Below are 11,667 nucleotides of genomic sequence, written 5' to 3'. Positions count from 1 at the left end.
CATGGCTAAGCACTTTTGGGCAGAGGCAGTAAATACAGCATGTTACATTCAGAACAGAATCTCTGTGAGACCAATTCTGAATAAGACTCCTTATGAATTGTGGAAGAACATAAAACCCAACATTTCTTATTTTCATCCTTTTGGCTGTGTTTGTTATGTTCTCAATACTAAGGATAGACTGCATAAGTTTGATGCTAAATCTTCTAAGTGTCTATTACTTGGTTATTCTGATAGATCTAAAGGTTTTAGATTTTATAATACTGATGCTAAGACTATTGAAGAATCTATTCATGTTAGATTTGATGATAAGCTTGACTCTGACCAGTCAAAGCTAGTTGAAAAGTTTGCAGATTTAAGCATTAATGTTTCTGACAAAGGCAAAGCTCCAGAGGAAGTTGAGCCAGAGGAAGATGAACCAGAGGAAGAAGCTGGTCCCTCTAACTCACAAACTCTGAAGAAGAGCAGAATCACTGCAGCTCATCCTAAGGAATTGATTCTGGGCAACAAAGATGAACCAGTCAGAACCAGATCCGCCTTCAGACCCTCTGAAGAGACCTTGCTGAGTCTGAAAGGATTGGTGTCCTTAATTGAACCCAAGTCCATAGATGAAGCTCTTCAGGACAAGGATTGGATTCTGGCCATGGAAGAAGAATTGAATCAATTCTCCAAGAACGATGTTTGGAGCTTAGTGAAGAAGCCTGAGAATGTCCATGTTATTGGAACGAAATGGGTATTCAGAAACAAGCTAAATGAGAAAGGAGATGTAGTCAGAAACAAGGCAAGGCTAGTTGCTCAAGGCTACAGCCAGCAGGAAGGAATAGACTACACTGAAACATTTGCTCCAGTAGCAAGACTGGAGGCAATCAGACTATTGATTTCTTTCTCAGTAAATCACAACATAGTTCTACATCAGATGGACGTAAAGAGTGCCTTCCTAAATGGCTATATCTCAGAGGAAGTCTATGTTCATCAACCCCCAGGTTTTGAAGATGAAAAGAAACCAGACCATGTGTTCAAATTGAAGAAATCACTCTACGGTCTGAAGCAAGCTCCCAGAGCATGGTATGAGAGACTTAGCTCATTCCTTCTGGAGAATGAGTTTGTAAGGGGTAAAGTAGATACAACTCTCTTTTGCAAGACTTATAAAGATGATATCTTAATTGTGCAAATTTATGTTGATGATATTATATTTGGTTCTGCTAATCAATCTCTATGCAAAGAATTTTCTGAGATGATGCAGGCTGAATTTGAGATGAGTATGATGGGAGAATTAAAGTACTTTCTGGGAATACAAGTTGATCAAACACCAGAAGGAACATATATCCATCAGAGCAAGTACACTAAAGAACTTCTGAAGAAGTTCAATATGCTGGAATCTACAGTGGCCAAGACTCCAATGCATCCAACATGCATTCTGGAAAAAGAAGATATAAGTGGTAAAGTATGTCAGAAGCTCTATCGTGGCATGATAGGTTCACTTCTGTACTTAACTGCATCTAGGCCAGACATATTATTTAGTGTTCATTTATGTGCTCGTTTCCAATCAGATCCAAGGGAAACCCACTTAACTGCTGTTAAGAGGATCCTAAGGTATCTGAAGGCACCACTAACCTTGGCTTGATGTATAAGAAAACATCAGAGTATAAGCTTTCAGGTTATTGTGATGCTGATTATGCTGGAGATAGAACAGAGAGAAAAAGTACTTCTGGAAATTGTCAATTTCTGGGAAGCAATCTAGTCTCATGGGCAAGCAAGAGGCAATCAACCATTGCTCTATCAACTGCAGAGGCAGAATATATCTCAGCAGCAATATGCAGCACTCAGATGCTCTGGATGAAACATCAGCTGGAGGATTATCAGATCCTTGAGAGCAATATCCCAATCTATTGTGATAACACTGCTGCAATTTCGTTGAGCAAGAATCCTATCTTGCATTCAAGGGCAAAGCACATTGAGGTAAAGTATCACTTCATTAGAGATTATGTGCAGAAGGGCGTACTTCTTCTGAAGTTTGTTGATACTGACCATCAATGGGCAGATATCTTTACAAAGCCCTTAGCTGAAGATAGATTTAATTTTATTCTGAAAAATCTAAACATGGACTTTTGTCCAGAGTGAAGATAGATCAGAACCTCTGACTATGATACTTCTTGATCAGAAGATGTCTAGTCCAGAAGGTAACTCAATCAGAGTGTGTGTGCCCACTGGTACTGACTCTGAAGCTGAGACAACAACACGTGCGTCAGAATTTCTGATGCATAGTTCCTTGTGCCCGTGTGACAGTCTGTTGTGATTGCGTGTAGATATGCTTATCTCCTGTGTGTGATTGTGTATTTTACTGTTACTGTCTATCCTTAATTTTCAACCGTTGATCTTAAAGTGCTTTTTGAATCAACAACGGTTATTTGATAAAACCCACTATACACACACGTTCTCTCTCACTTCCGGTTTTCACTCTCGCACTCCCTGCTTTTCAAAACCGCCTCCTTCGTGATTTCTCTCTCGATCTCTCTTCATCCTTCAAACTTCATCTTCTACCTCAAACCTTCAACCTCTTCAAAATGGTGAGACAAACCAGAAGATCTACTGCAGATGCACCTCAGTTCCCTCACATGGTAGTCGGTTTGGCAACGGGTCAACGGGGCTCTGAGAACCCAGCACAAGAACAAGCTCAAGCTCAAGAGGAGATTGTTCCTATTGCTGAACGGGGCTGTGCCGTTCACTGTGTATTTCCTCCTGAGGAACTCCAAGTCCTTGCAGAATGGAGATTCAACCTCGACAACTTGGCTGCAAATGGGTTTGATCTCCGTCCTGAAGTCCAAGCTCAAGGTTGGGGAAACTACTTCAATCGACTTCGAGGACCGGTGTATGAGAAGCTAGTAAAGGAATTCTGGAAGCACGCTGATTGTGATGACACTCAGGTGGTTTCTTACATACTGGGTAGGAAGATCATCATCACGGAGAAGTCATTCGTGAATCTGCTAGGTGCAGAAACTGCTCATGGGTATCGGTTCTCACTGACGGAATCGAAGCTGAAACCCAGAACTAAGGACATCGTCAACAAGGCCCTGTACACCACTTTCAAACCGGGCAAGACGAGCTACAAAGTGATGGACCTTCACCCCAAACTCAGGGTCTGGCACAAGATCCTGCTCAACTGCATCAATCAACGACCAAAGGGCAGTTCTCCAGACTACATCAACTTCAATCAGAAGGCGATGCTGTTCTTCATTCAAGACAAGGAGAAGATCTGCCTTCCCTACTTCCTGTTCTCCTATTTGAAGGAATGCATCCGGAAGTCTCGCACCACCTCCTCCATCAAGTCAGCCATCAAATATATCCCTTTTGGGAGGCTGATCTCAGACTTTCTCATTGAAAGCAACTTGGTGCAAGATTTGATCAATGCTGGTTGCACAGAGGACTTGAGCACAATTGTTAGCGATGTCTTCACTGCCAACTCTCTGAAGAAGATGGGTTTGGTCCAGAAGAAGATTGCTCCTGCTCATGAGGACACATCTTCTGAGATCAGAGGAAGAAGAATGCCTCTGAATGACTACCCTCTGTGGACTCAAGCAGACCATCCTGAAGCCATCAGATGCTATGTTGAAGACCTCAGGGCTCAAGGATTCGAGATTGACCTTGATGATTTCGTCAGCAGACTTCCACCAGCTCCAGAGTTTCCTTCTCCTCCCAAGAAGAAAACCAAGAGGAAGATGATTCTGGACGAATCCTCAGAGGAATCTGATGTCCCTCTGGTCAAGAAGGCGAAGAGCAAGCCTGATGATGATGATGGTGATGATAGTGAGGATGGTCCTCCAAAGAAGAAGCAGAAGAAAGTCAGAATTGTGGTGAAGCCTACTCGGGTGGAACCAGCTGCTGCAGAGGTCAGAAGGACTGAACCTCCTGCCAGAGTGACTCGATCATCAGCACATACAAGTAAGCCTGCACTTACCTCTGATGATGATTTGAATTTATTTGATGCACTCCCAATTTCTGCCTTACTCCAACACTCTTCAAATCCCCTCACTCCTATTCATGAATCCCAGCCAGCCGCACAAACCACCTCTCCACCACATTCCCCAAGATCTTCATTCTTTCAACCTTCTCCTGCTGAAGCACCACTCTGGAATTTGCTTCAGAACCAACCCTCTAGGTCAGAAGATCCAACCTCTCTCCTTACCATTCCATACGACTCATTAACTTCTGAACCCATCATCCCCAACCAACCAGAACCCAAACCAACAGAACCACAACCCAGAACGTCTGATCACTCTGCTCCCAGAGCATCAGCACGTCCTGCTGTCAGAACCACGGATACAGACTCTTCATCAGCCTTCACACCTGTATCCTTCCCCATCAATGTCTTTGACTCTCCTCCCTCCAATACCTCTGAATCACTTAGAAAATTCATGGAGGTTAGGAAAGAGAAGGTATCTGCCTTGGAAGAATATTACCTTACCTGTCCAAGCCCTAGGCAATATCCTGGCCCTAGACCTGAACGTCTAGTTGACCCAGATGAACCTATCTTGGCCAATCCTATCCAAGAGGCAGACCCCTTAGTCCAACAGGCTCACCCTGTCCCTGACCAACAAGAGCCAATTCAACCAGACCATGAACCTGAACAATCAGTATCTAACCAATCCTCGGTTAGATCACCTCACCCTCTGGTTGAAACTTCAGACCCTCACCGTGGAACCTCTGAACCCAATGCTCCCATAATTAACATTGGTTCTCCACAAGGTGCCTCTGAAGCTCATAGCAGCAATCACCCAGCCTCTCCTGCACCCAACCTCTCCATCATTCCCTATACTCACCTTCAACCCACATCTCTCTCTGAGTGCATCAATATTTTCAATCATGAAGCCTCCTTGAGGCTCCGCAATGTGCACGGTCAGACTGACCTCAGTGAGAATGCTGAAAATGTGGCTGATGAGTGGAACGATTTGAGCACTTGGCTGGTGGCTCAGTTTCCCGTTATGCTGCAGCTCCTGCATGCAGAGGGAAGTCAGAGCATTGAGGCTGCAAAGCAAAGGTTTGCTAGGAGGGTGGCTCTTCATGAACTCGAACAGAGAACCAAGCTTCTTGAAGCCATTGAAGAAGCCAAGAGACAGAAAGAACAAGAAGAAGAAGCTGCCCGTCAAGCAGCAGCTCAGGCTGAACAAGCCAGACTTGAGGCAGAACGTCTTGAAGCTGAGGCTGAGGCAGAGCGACTTGCACCAGTTCTGTTTACTCCTGCTGCTTCTGCTTCCATTCCAGAACCTCAAGCTGCTCAGAACGTTCCTTCAAGCTCTACTCCGACAAGCTCATCCAGACTCGACATCATGGAACAACGTCTTGACACTCATGAATCCATGCTGATTGAGATGAAGCACATGATGATGGAACTTCTGCGCCGTACTGACAAATCTTAGTTTTTTTAGGATCTCTTCTTTTTCTTCCTTTTCCTTTTTATTTAACGTTGTTTTATTTCAACTCTGCGTATTTACTTACTTTAATTTGTTCATTTGTGATTCTATATGCATATATCTATATATATTTGTGGCACATATGTTTGCAAAACCTGTTTTATTCATAAGTGTTCTATGTTTACATCATAATTCTTTCCATCATACATTATTCCCTATATCTAGAATGGAGGATCCTTCCTCATTCTTCTGCATTCTTGGCGCTGCTCCACTCTTTCCTTCTCCAGACGATCCAATGCATACTCTATGTTGCCAAGTTTGATGCTTAGATCATCTTTTTCTAGACTATCTTCTGTCGTCTTAAGTCTCTTTTCCACAGTCTCCTTCTCTTCCAGCAGATTCAGCTCCCGCTGGCAAAGCTCCTGAATCTCTTCCACGAAGCAGAGGAACTCCTTCAGATCTTTCTCCATCTCTGGACCAAGATCTTCTTCAAGCAGTGTCTTCGTCAGCTCTTGTATGGTCTTTGTATCATCGGGATGCCTAATATTGAGGAACATATCTTCCTCAAACGCCTTCCTTCTGAGCTCTTCTAATGCCATTCTGTATGATGCCATTTTTTTCTGAATATTATTCGAGGTGTGAAGCTTACCTTTCTCTCCAACGTTTTTATAGGCTTCACTTTCTCTCTGAAAGTTAATGCTCTTACAGTTTCTCGAGGTTACGTACTTGGTAACTGACCCTTCTATTTCCTCCCTTGACCGGTGGTAAACGTTCATCCCTTGCATTAACTCTTCTATTTATTATCGCCTCACTCTGATTCTTACATCGTCTTCATTTTCTTTCAACTTAGACCTTCTCTAAGGGGGAAGTACCTTGTACTTCAAGCTAAGTTTTTCACACCCCAAGCTTTTTGCTTATGACAAAAAGGGGGAGTAAACCCAGTTTTTGATGTAAGATGTGTTAGTGTGACTTATTTTTCTTTTGGAGATTTTAAGAGTTCCACCTTCATGACCATAGATGTGTCACTGGGCAAATACAAGGAATACATTTCACTTCTTCTGAAGTGATTCTAAGTTGACTCTGATATCCAAGACTCTGATACCTTGTCCATGACTCTGATCACTTATGCGCTCTGATTATTCGTTTTTCATCTATGTCATAAGCTTTTCACTCTGAACTCTTATATGATTTAGCTCAGAATCTAGACTTTACTAACGTTTTCATCAAGTATTAGATTCAGGGGGAGCTAAGCTCAGAATCAAGCAGTGACTTGAATTCAGAATGAGCAACATAAACTATTCACATCAGGATAAGTCTTATTCTATATCTCTAAACTCTGAGTGAATTCAGTTTAATGTTTAAGAATTGTTCATCAAAAATCTTAGTTTTGTCATCATCAAAAAGGGGGAGATTGTAAGATCAAGTTTTGATCTAGTAGTACAACTCTATGTTTTGATGATTACAAGTTAACCTTTTGATATGAACAATTGTGGTACTCTAACGTGTTTTTCTGAGTGTGCTATTTACAGGCTCTGACCCTGACTCAATTTCACACAAATCAGAAGCACTGTGTATAAAGGGTAACCCAAGCAACGCTTTCGCATTCACCATGTTCAGTATGAACAGTGGAAAAGCTTCAGAAGATCTGAAGCTATACAAACTCTGATGAGGACTCAGTCGCTAGAAGCTCTGATGATCCAGAAGTTCTGACAACCAAGAAACACTGAAGGTTCAGATGTTCCGATGGTGTAGAAGACTCTGAAGATCCAGAAGCTGAATAGTGGAAACTCTGAAGTCCAGAAGCAAGAAACTCTGAAGGCCATGTTCTTCCCTCTGAGTTCAGAATCAGAAGATACAATGGTCAGAGGATCTGTGCTATCCCTCTGACTCTGATCAACCGGCTTCACAAGTTCCAATACGAAGCATTCCTCTGATCAGAAGTCTCCTAGGTTAAAAGGTCAAGTCGCTATCCAAGTACAAAAGCAAGTGTACCTTCCTGACGACCTACCTAACGTTCTCAGCCACAGCAGAAGCTGGATTTTCCAGAACTGCCCTCCAACGGTAGCATTTCCCATGCAACGCTCAACCCTAATCCTTGGAGTACATATAGAGGCTGAAGATTGAAAGAAGCGGCTAGAGAAGAAAAAATATACAAGAAGCAATACACACGCGCAAGATATATTCTAAGCTTTCTTTCATCTTGTAATTTATTTTAGTTTACACTCAGCTTATTCAGAAGCAAACCCTTGTAAACACCAACCTCAAACAGTTGTTTGATTTTCCTTTAGGAGATCAAGGTTGATCGGATCCTAGAGAAGACTAAGAGAGTGAATCTTAGTGTGAGCTAAGTCAGTGTAATTGTTAGTCACTTGTAGGTTTCAAGTGCAGTTGTAACTCTTACCTGATTAGTGGATTGCCTTCATTCTAAGAAGGAAGAAATCACCTTAACGGGTGGACTGGAGTAGCTTGAGTGATTTATCAAGTGAACCAGGATAAAATCCTTGTGTGCTTTTCTATCTCTATCTTTTGCACTTAGTTCTCGAAAAGATTTGTTAAAATCTTTAAGGTGGTAGTTTTGTACTGAAAACGTTATTCAAACCCCCCTTTCTACCGTTTTTCATACCTTCAGAATTATCAAAGAGAAAAGAAGTATCCTTATTCAAGAGATTACTCAATGGCTTGGCAATTTTGGAGAAGTCTTTGATGAAACGTCTATAAAACCCAGCATGACCAAGAAAACTTCTGATGCCCTTGACATTTGTTGGTGCTGGTAGCTTCTCAATAACCTCCACTTTTGCTTTGTCCACTTCAATTCCTCTTGATGAGATTTTGTGCCCAAGGACAATTCCTTCCGTCACCATGAAGTGACATTTCTCCCAATTAAGAACCAGATTGGTTTCCACACACCGCTTCAACACGGTGTCCAAGTTTTGCAAACATAAATCAAAGGAAGCACCAAATACTGAGAAATCATCCATGAAAACCTCAATGATCTTCTCCACCAAATCTGAAAATATTGCAAGCATGCATCTCTGAAAGGTTGCTGGAGCATTACACAACCCAAATGGCATTTTCCTATAAGCAAAAACACCAAAGGGACATGTGAAAGCTGTTTTCTCCTGGTCTTCTGGGTTGACTGTAATTTGATTGTAGCCCGAGTATCCATCAAGAAAGCAATAGAAGGCCTGCCCAGATAATCTCTCCAACATCTGATCCATGAATGGTAATGGGAAATGGTCCTTTCTGGTGGGCTTGTTCAGCTTCCTGTAATCTATACACATTCTCCAACCTGTGACTGTTCTTGTCGGAATCAGCTCATTCTTGTCATTAGTAATCACAGTCATGCCTCCTTTCTTTGGAACTACCTGCACTGGACTCACCCAAGAACTATCAGAAATAGGATAAATCATACCTGCTTCTAGTAGTTTCACCACTTCCTTTCTGACTACTTCTTTCATGGTTGGATTCAATCTTCTTTGTGGTTGTGCTACAGGCTTGAAATCATCCTCCATCATGATCTTGTGCATGCAGTAAGAAGGACTAATGCCTTTAAGATCAGATAAGGTCCAACCTATAGCTTCTTGATTTGCTTTGATAACTTCAATCAGCTTCTCCTCCTCCTCTGGTGATAGAGAACTGCTAATGATCACTGGCTTACCTGTTTCACCCTGCAAAAACACATATTTTAAATGAGCAGGTAAAAGTTTCAGCTCCATCTTCTGATCATCTTTCCTTGTATCAGCTTCCACTGGTTCCTCTTTCATGATATTCTCCACTACCACTTTCTCAGAGGGTATTTCCTTGAGAAGATTAAGTTCTTGCACACACTTCTCGATTTCTTTTTCCTCCAGTTCATTGAATTGTGAGCAACAACACATGTTGATGAGAACTACCTCCAAAGGATCAAACACACAAGGCTTCTTATCAGCTTCTCTGCAAACTTCATCAATTGCATCAATTTTGAAACATTGTCCTTTGTCTTTTGGATGTTGTATGGCCTCATAGAGATCAAATTGAACTTCATCATCTTGGACTCTCACTTTCAGCTTCCCAATGTCCATGTCTATTGCCATTCTTGCTGTCCTCATGAAGGGTCTCCCCAGGATGATTGGAACTTCTTCATCCTCTGGAATATCAATAATAGCAAAGTCAGCGGGAATTAAAAATTTATCAACTCTTACCAGTACATCCTCTGCTATGCCAACCGGATATTTGATTGATCTGTCTGCAAGCTGTAAAGACATCCTGGTTGGTCTAAGCTCCATACCACCTGCTTTCTTCATTATGGAAAGTGGCATAAGACTTATACTGGCTCCCAAATCAATCAGAGCTTTTCCCACTGCTAAAGTACCAATTGTCACTGGAATTGTTACATTTCCAGGATCATCCATCTTCTCAGGTATGAAATGCTGAATAAAGGAACTGCAATGAGCTCCCAAGTGAACAACTTCTTCATCCTGAAACTTTCTCTTCTTTGTTAGCAACTCTTTCATGAATTTTGCATATGTTGGCATTTGCTCCAAAGCCTCTGCAAATGGAATGTTGATTTGAAGCCTTTTGAAGATATCCATGAACCTAGTGAATTGCCTTTCCTTGTCCGCCTTGGTAGGAGCATGTGGATAAGGAAGTCTCTTCTCAAGTGGGGGTTTTTGGATAACTTTCTCTTTGTCTTTAAATGCATTCTCTTTTCCTCCCACCTTTCTTTTCTCTCCACTATCACCTACCTTTTCCTCACATTTTTCTTTTGTTTTCTCTTCATCACTCTTTTCTTGCTTATTTACACTATCACTCTTATTTTTCAACACCTCCCTCTCAATCTCCACATTATCACTCATTTTCTCTTTCTCTTCACCTCTATTATTTTTTTCACTCACTACCTCATCAATATCTCTACCAACTGCCTTTCCGCTCCTGGTGAAGATCGCATTGCACTTCTGATTTGGATTAGGTTCAGTGTTTGCTGTGAATGCTCCTTTATGACTCTCAGCCACCTGCTTTGCTAACTGGCCCATTTGGATCTCTAAATTCTTAATAGAAGCTTCTGTGTTCTTCTGATTGGTCATAGTCATCTGCATGAACTGATTCATTGTATCTTCTAATGTTGGATTCTTGCTCTGTGGCGGCTGTTGGTATGACTGATTCTGGTAAGGTGGTGGTGCCCTACTGGTGGAAGGCCCTGCATCTTGCCTCCAAGGTTGGTTGTATTGTTGATTACCTCCCCTGGGATAGTTGTTCTGGTACCCTTGCCTCTGCTGGTTTCCTAGGTAGTGAACCTTCTCTTCCTGTAATTGACAGTATTCTGTTGGATGATCCTTAGTACACACATCACACCTGTTCACCTGCTTTCTGGAAGAAGAATCTTGCATCTCCCGAAGTTGTTTGGGAAGATCACTCAGAGTCTTTTTCACTTCATCTAGTTGTTGCTGCAGTTGCTTGTTTTGGGCCAAGATAGCATCACTTGATCCCAATTCCAGAACGCCTCCTTTCCTTGGTGGTCCTCTATTATGTTGACCTTGGTGGTCATTTAGAGCCATAGCCTCAATGATCTGAATGGCCTCAGTTGGAGACTTTGTCATCAAAGAACCTCCTGAAGTTGCATCCACCATTATCCTGCTTTGTTGTTGAAGACCTTTTCTGAAAAGATGGATTTGCGTCTTGGCATCAAAGTCATGATTCGGGCACCTTCTCAACATGGATTTGTATCTTTCCCAAGCTTCACGTAAACTTTCACCTGTACTTTGGGAAAAAGTAGAAATAGCAGTTCTACAATCCATATATTTTGATTCAGAAAAGTACCTGGTCATGAATTTCTTTTCCAATTCATTCCAATCAGCTAAAGTTGTCTGTGGTTGATCCAAGAACCAATCCTTTGCTTGCCCAATCAAAGTTAAAGGGAAGAGCCTCAGAAATACAGCTTCTTCCTCAGCTTGGCTAATTCCAGCAGTACAACAAAGTTCATAAAACTTTGTCAGATGAGTGTAAGGATTCTCATGATCCAAGCCAGCGAAAGGATTAGCATACATCAACTGCACCAATCCAGTCTTCACTTCAGGTGGCCTAGCAGCACCTGCAGGCCTACCAATCCTGGTTATGTTCCTTGGAGTGAAGTTCACAAATCCTACATTTGTATCCTCATTTCCACCACCAGCTGGTTCTGCAGCCATGGTCTCGGTCTGTTGTCTTACTGAAGAGATTGAGGAAGACGTTGCTTCTTGCTCCCTCCTTTGCTCAGCTAATTGTTTTCTCCTCCTTGTCTTGCTAT

The 11,667-nt window shown here is 42.1% G+C and overlaps 1 non-coding gene across 1 annotated transcript; it reads left to right on the top strand.

Moving 5' to 3' along the window:
* The first annotated feature begins 11,069 nt into the window (after nucleotides 1-11,069).
* Nucleotides 11,070-11,176, top strand: LOC130741599 (small nucleolar RNA R71). Its single transcript, XR_009020488.1, has one exon. It is a non-coding gene; the product is annotated as a small nucleolar RNA R71 (small nucleolar RNA).
* Nucleotides 11,177-11,667: the final 491 nt, after the last annotated feature.

This window comes from Lotus japonicus, chromosome 2 (assembly GCF_012489685.1).
Source record: "Lotus japonicus ecotype B-129 chromosome 2, LjGifu_v1.2".
NCBI lineage: Eukaryota > Viridiplantae > Streptophyta > Magnoliopsida > Fabales > Fabaceae > Lotus > Lotus japonicus.
The sequence above is the reverse complement of the archived record's forward strand: the minus strand, read 5'-3'. Positions and strand labels throughout refer to the sequence as shown.